Source organism: Sinocyclocheilus anshuiensis, unplaced genomic scaffold (genome assembly GCF_001515605.1).
Source record: "Sinocyclocheilus anshuiensis isolate Anshui unplaced genomic scaffold, SAMN03320099.WGS_v1.1 scaffold337, whole genome shotgun sequence".
NCBI classification, from domain to species: domain Eukaryota; kingdom Metazoa; phylum Chordata; class Actinopteri; order Cypriniformes; family Cyprinidae; genus Sinocyclocheilus; species Sinocyclocheilus anshuiensis.
Window position 1 is genome coordinate 1,888,863 of NW_015537968.1, and position 7,361 is coordinate 1,896,223.

General features: G+C 36.6%; 1 protein-coding gene and 1 long non-coding RNA gene across 3 annotated transcripts in view; one reads left to right on the forward strand and one right to left on the reverse strand.

Moving 5' to 3' along the window:
* The window catches only part of LOC107668972 (wiskott-Aldrich syndrome protein family member 3-like), a 42,803-nt gene that overhangs the window by 34,840 nt on the left and 602 nt on the right, over nt 1-7,361 (reverse strand). The gene's annotated exons all lie outside the window — the stretch shown is intronic.
* Nucleotides 1,485-7,361, forward strand: part of LOC107669011 (uncharacterized) — a 23,174-nt gene continuing 17,297 nt past the window's right edge. Inside the window, exon 1 of the long non-coding RNA XR_001631939.1 lies at nt 1,485-1,494. This is a non-coding gene — a long non-coding RNA (uncharacterized LOC107669011). The remainder of the gene's footprint in view (nt 1,495-7,361) is intronic.

Here is a 7,361-nt window from a genome sequence, read left to right on the forward strand (position 1 = left end):
AAAGTTGTCAATGGGAAGAAGGTTTACCTTCCAATATGACAATAACTCAAAGCACACAGAAAAACTGACCACAGAGTGGTTGAAGGAGAAAAAGGTGAATGTCCTTGCATGGTCTAGTCACAGCCCAGACTTTAAACCCCATTGAAAATCTGTGGAATAACTTGAAGACTGCAGTCCACAAACGGTCACCATCAAGTTTAAATGAACTTGAGCATTTCTGCAAAGAAGAATGGGGAAATATTGCAAAGACTAGATGTGCAAAGTTAGTAGTAGTGGTAGTAGTAATAATAATAATAATAATACCTTTCATTTTTAGGCGCCTTTCAAGATACTCAAGGACACCATATATTATAAAAGAAGAGCAACAAAATATAAAACAATACAAAATACAGAGCTACACAAAGCACAACATACAAATCAAACAATCAAATCACTAAAAGCTATTCTAAACAAATAGGTTTTAATCTGCGCTTTAAAGGGGTCCTATTATGCTTTTTCATTTTTTTAATTTTAGTCAGTGTGTAGTGTGTATGTTTGGGCATTAAAAAGATCTAGAAAGCTACAAATCTCAAAGTCCACTCCAAAGGGAGATATTTAGTTTTTAAAAAATCCCTTTTCAAGAACTACAACGAATGGCTCGTTTGGACTACAGCATTTGGTTTCCGGGCTTTGTGATATCACAAAGCGGCTTAGTAGAGACATATCCCAACAGACTAAAGGCTGTAATTACAGCAAAAGGTGGTTCAACAAAATACTGACACAAGGGGATGATCCTTTTCCAACTCAGTGAATCTGTTTTTTTTTTATATATATATATATTTTTTTTTTCCGACATGTTGGTGTTATATCTTTTACTTGGATGTTATAAGTTGCACTGAGTAAATACAGCTGGATAAAACAAAAACTCTGTTCGCCTTCATTTCAGACTGCAAAGCAACAAAATGTGATTATTTTAAAGGGGGGTGATTCTTTTCTATACCCACTGTGGCATCAGCACAGAGATCTGAATACACACACACTTACTTATAATTCATTTGGTTATTTAATGACTACCTAAATATATCTGAATTTCCCAATCTCCCAATCTCTCTCAGACAGCAGGAGGAGGTCAGGGACCCCAGGGAGAGCAGCGGAGTGAATTCATGAGATTCTGTAATGTGTGTGGGGGAATGTAAAGCAGTAATAAGTGATGTGAATATTAAGAGTGCTGAGCGTATGTGGTTCACCTCATTAACCAATGCTAAACACTCATCCACAATCATCTGATTAGGAGCAGTCATAGTTCAGCAGCAGGTGTCTGTGAGAGTGTACGTTCTGTTTGCATGACAGTAAATAGCAATACCCACTTTGGAAGGTGTCTAGGTCTAAGGGTTATTTTTAATGTGAGTCAGTGTCATTTATTATCATTGTGTGTGCAAAAGCATCTGCTCTGTGTGAAACAGACGGCATTTATAATGGAATTAATGGCACAGCTCTCCCTCTCTACAGGCATGTGTTTAAAAGTCAGTGGAATGCTATCAAACACTCATCTCCCACTGTGAGCCAAGTGCCTGTGGTCTGCTTGCAAAATATCACACACCATATCATTAGCCACGAACACTTAATTAATTCTCTTGATCTAATTTAATCCATCCAGTAGATAATAAGATAAAAGTCTACACAAGTTACAAGTTTTGAAAGAAGCTTATGCTCACCAAAGCTGCATATATTTGGGCAAAATGGAACACAGTAACACTTTGAAATATTATTAATATTTAAAATAAATGTTTTCTATTGTAATATATTTTAAAATGTGATGTATTCTTGTGATGGTAAAGCATGATCCTATTCCTAATATGCTGATTTGGTGCTCAAGAAACATTTCTTATTATTATCAATGCTGAAAACAGTTGTACTGCTTACTATTTTTTTTTTTTTTTGATGAATACAAAGTTCAAATGAACAGCATTTAATTGAAATAGAATTCGTTTGTAACATTATAAATGTCTTCACTGTCACATTTGATCAATTAAATACATGCCTGCTGAATAAAACTACTACTTTACTGACTCCACATTTTGAACAATAATGCATTTTATATTTCTATAAGGACAGCAATCACTATACCTAATGTTAGTTTTCTAAACACTTATAGAAATTTTTAAATGTTGCTTCACCTTTGAAAATGTTCAAATATGAAATGTTTGAGAGAGATGCTGACATACTGTACAATCATTACTATTTAAAAATCAATATCATACATACAGTGGTGTGAAAAAGTGTTGGCCCCCTTCCTTATTTCTTATTTTTTTGCATGTTTGTCACACTTTAATGTTTCAGATCATCAAACAAATTATTTGTGACCATACACAAAACTGACAAATATCCTCAAACACCAGACTCATCTCTGCCTCCTTTCTCTTCTCCCAGCAATAGTTTTCAGGAGGAAACTATGATTTAAATGTCAAATCAAGAGGAGCACGAACAGCAGAGCTGCACTTGTAGGTCGATCTGATGAGGAGACATTTGTTTGTGCTGCTCAGATTCCAGAGCCCCTGATCCCCCTATCTGCCCCCCTTTCTGCTGGCTTCCCTTTACCTCTTTAAAGTCAGGATCAATGCTTGGACTCTCTGAAAGTCGTGCTGATCAACCAACCAAAGCCACCAAACAAAAAAAAGAATTACGATTACATTCTCTTTCCTTATTCCATATATTCAGAGCTGTTCAGAATACAGAACAAGTGTGTCATTAGTTCAGACTGAGAGGAAGTGTTGCCATGGTTTCTTTCATGCCCCCTGATTGTTGCTTGATCAAAAAAAAAGAAAAAAAAAAAAGGAAGAGCAGAAGCCAAACACTTCGATAGACAAGATAGTTAGACCAACCACTGTACATTAACCCTCTCAAGGTCAATGACTCCAGACCAGTGTTATTTTAGTATTATTTATATACATGAATATTATAGTTTTAGTATTTTGTTATTATATTTTCAGTTGTCATTTTAATTTTAGTTTAAGTAATTTTTATGTGCTTTGGTTATTTTTATTAGTGTTTATTATTATTATTATTATTTAGGTTTAATTTATTTTATTCCAGTTTTAGTTCAGTAAGAGTTTTAGTTTTTATTTATTTCCAGTTAGTAATCGTAGTGCTACTAAACTTATTCCAGTTAGCTGTCAAGGCAACATTTCTAATTTTCATTTAGTTTAACCTTCTAATATTTATATTTAATTTCAGCTTTATTTTAATTAACAAACATGTTTTTAATCATTTTAGTTTAATTTTAGTTAATCCTGCTTCAAACAGACTAAAGACCCTCAGTCAATGAACAAAAGTTCTGCCTTCATCATGTGGACCAGCTCTTGCGGATCTGATTTTGAATGCATCAGATATGCCTTTTGCAAACCAAAAAGATTCTTTCTTGTCATGAATGATACAGCTTTATGTGACATGATAAAATTTGTTAGATATGGGTCCCTCTGGTTTAAGAAAAGCCCAAACTTTAGCATTAAATGACAGCAAAGAGCATAAACTGGGATGGGCTTGAGGGTTAGTAACACTCTTTCTGTCTCTCTCCTATGAACTCTTCTCACTCCATCACACACAATTAAATGTGCTGCATTCAGCACAATTGGGACCAATCAGCCAGGCGACCATGTGACCTGGAGTCCCCATGCCCCAGCGCACGAACCACTAGCTGGATAAGGCCTGGAGCAAAAGGGGTCACTCCCCGGGGTGAGTGCTTTGCGGTCTGCTCTGATCTGAGACCTGCTTTGTATCTGGAGTTCCATTCGCTTTTTTAGGATATGGATGGGTCCTTCATCTGTGTAAATGGGGCAGGCTAACAGGAGAAAGAAACTGGGGTGTTTGGAGAGACGGCGGCAGCGGATTAACTGGAGAGTGAAATATGGCTGTGGACTGAATGGAGATGGATGAAACCTTCAGCATAGAGAAGACCTAAATAAATTGATTACTTCAGTTTGATTTTCAAACAAAAGAATCACATAATTTCATCTATTTTCTAAATGCATGTTATTGATCTTGTTGTAAACAGTTCATTCATGCATTTTTCATTTTATATTTTACTTTTTTTTTTTTTTTGAGCTTGTAATTTTGAATGTCTTCAGGTGAAATGACAGACTTTTCTCTGATGATGCATGTCAGACTTCTCCAATCATTTTGCCCACTTAAACTCTGCCCTTTCCTACAATCGACTGCAAGCTCACACTTAAGATCTGCCTCAGTCCAATCAACAAATAGATAGAAGCAAGTCACGCCCTACAGTTGTTTTCCCCAATAACCTGTTTTACTCAGATGTATGTCACAATATGGAAGAAAAGATCTTTTGGAAATTCCATTACATAGAGACTTTAAGGAATCAGAGCACAAAGTGCAAAACTAAACATTTTCTAAATCAACTTAGTTAGTGGGTTGTCTAAATGACTAGGTCCCAGGCATCCTGTATAATTAAATTGGTTAAAGGTAATTGCACAAAAGTCTTATTCCTTAAAAAAAAATAAAATAAAAATCAGGAAGACCTATGGAATCAGATGCATAAAAACATTGCTCACAGCAGGCAACATGAAATTAGACAATAACAGTCTTTAAATGTATTGATGAAGTGAAGACAGCAAATTTGTTACAAAAGTGGTGTTTTAACATGCTGGCAGTAATTTTTTTAAACAAACTGGGTGTTGCCAAAAGTATTTTGATGCTGCACAAGTAATCGACCATCCAGACCCATTGTTATCACCATACCAGAGATCACAGAAAAACAGACCTTCCCATGCTGACTGACACCTTTTCTAGTCGTAAGTTTAACTTTAGTAATTTTGTTATGTGGTTTTGTCATTTAGTTTTTGTCAGGTTTCTATTTAGCTTTATTTTTACAAATTAAATATATATATATACATTCCTTGGACATAGTTGTAGGAATGAGGCCTGAATGCCAGTTTTCAGACTATTTCAGAAGTATCACTTCTATGCTTTTCTGGAATCTTGCTTTTGATTATAAACACTGACAGAGAACCCTTTATACGGACTCATAAGGTCCCTGGCACCATCCAGACACACTGGGCTGAGACTGATGACATGGTAGAGCAGTGAATTGATTCACAACATCGATGATGACCACGGTGACTGCAGTAACTGCAATAACAACACAGCATCGATCATGCCCTACTGCTGCCCGATACTGCGGAGTAAGCATACTGGTAAAACAGGCTGCGTGTGTATGTGTGTGTTTTTGTGTTTGTTTACAGAACCAGAACTGAATACTTTTAATAAGTACCTACTCACAGCTGTTGACAACTGAAATGAATGAATAAGAGAAAATGAGAGAGACACTGGTTTGGTCCAGCTCTCTCGTATCCTGATATGTACTGTGTCCTGGAAAGGCCTTTCTGATGGGCTCAATAGACAGGCCATGCTTGCATTTCTTTTCTTTTTTTTTTTGGTGGCGGTTAACAAAAGCCAAAGGCAAAATAGCAGCAAACAGCACTTTTACACAGCCATTGCTTTTCATTTGCACACAAAAACAACAGAGGGGAGAGGTGGCCTGCTGTATGACAACAGACAATACGCTAAACTGACTTTAAAAAAATGTTGGCTGAAGTGGAAATTTCTGAATTTCTACAGAGACTCGTACATACTCATTTCACTTTTCCAGGAGAAAAACCTAAGGGTGTACTCAGGGCCATCCTTAGCTGACGCGGGGCTCGGTGTGAGGTAGGGAGTGGGGCCCCCCTAGGTCCGTTTGCAATCACGTTCCGGGGGGGGGGTCCCCCTCGGTCCGTTCACCACGGGGCCCGGTGCGACCGCACCAGTTGCACCCCCCTAAGGACGGCCCTGAGTATACCGTTATTGCCCAAGTGTTGCCTAACCTCTAACGCAGGCCCAGGCAGTGAGAAGCCCAGCTCTGAAAACACACAAACACAGATACAGCTCTGGGAAACTCATAGTAGAGAAGAATGCCCAAAAAATACAATGTGGTGGAGCCTCCACATTCAACACACCACTGGGTTAACTAGTAAACAACATGACAACAATAGAACTTCATACATTAAATTCTTTTAGGGGGCAAATTGGGGGCATTTAAAAGCATAGGTCACGCAAAAATTAAACTTCTGTCATAATTTACTCACTTTCAGACCTAAGAATGTCACTACACAACACCACTCAATTTCTCACACAAATAAACCGACTTGTTACCTAACTAGACTAGTAACAACTGACTTGAGACTTGACTTGGACTCTCTTGAATTGTCTTTACATTTTCCATTTCACAATTGTATAATAATTTTAATATAGCACTTTTCTACAAACTCAAGGTCACTTTACAAGTTGCGAGCACATATAAATTAGAACAACAACAACAAAACAACAACTCCTTTAGGTATAAAGGAGAAACATTTTTAGACAGTTTCAATAAAAAGGAGTCTGTGACATTTACTTTGCACAAAAAAAGATATCTAAAAAAAGTAGGCATTTAGAAAAATAAAAAGGCTTGCATAAAAAGTTGTTTAGTGGTTTTATTTTTAGGAAATGTGACTTTCTGAAAGAAAACAAAATGCAATATACAAGAGACTTGACTTGGACTCTGTGTTAAAGACTTATATACCTACAGTATACCTACAGAATTGACATCAATGCTCAAGTTCAAGTAAACAGATCCATTCCAGCTCATAGTCAGGGACATCAAAATGCTGACAGCGTCATAATCTAATGTGGCATTTCAAAGTTGGCAAGCAATCATTTACTCTGCCTAATGTGATGAAATTGGCATTAACCCTCTGCAGTCTGAGGCGTTTTTTTGGGCCCTAAAGATGTGTTGGCATCTATATAACGTTTTAAAACATACATAACAGTATTAAAATGTAAACAGTTAAAATAATTATTGACATTTTTATGTAGAAGTGATGCCAACCAAATATTGAGGCTCATAAGAAATGCACTTGACATATAGTTAATACAAATGTTGTTAAAGAGCTTCAGAGCACAGGGTCCAACGTTTACATTTACTCAAAGGCACGTAATTGGGAAATCTCAAAACTAAGAGAATAAATATTTGAAAAGGTGGACATACTTTCAAAAAACATTATTGACCCATTATGGTTATGTTTATCATGATCACATTTTTGTTTTGGTGACTTAAAGCAAGAAATATCCCACATATATCATCAGCCACATGGAATTCTGGAGACAACAAGCCCTTTAGGCATACTAGATCGACGAATGATAAATAATGTAACGTTAGACATAAAAATATGGATGTATTATGTCGCAGCCTCAACTGACTCGACATTTTGTTTGTCCAACAAACGATATAATGCACACCCCGTATTTTCACAGTAAAACATTATTCATCGTCAAAGCCATAACACACA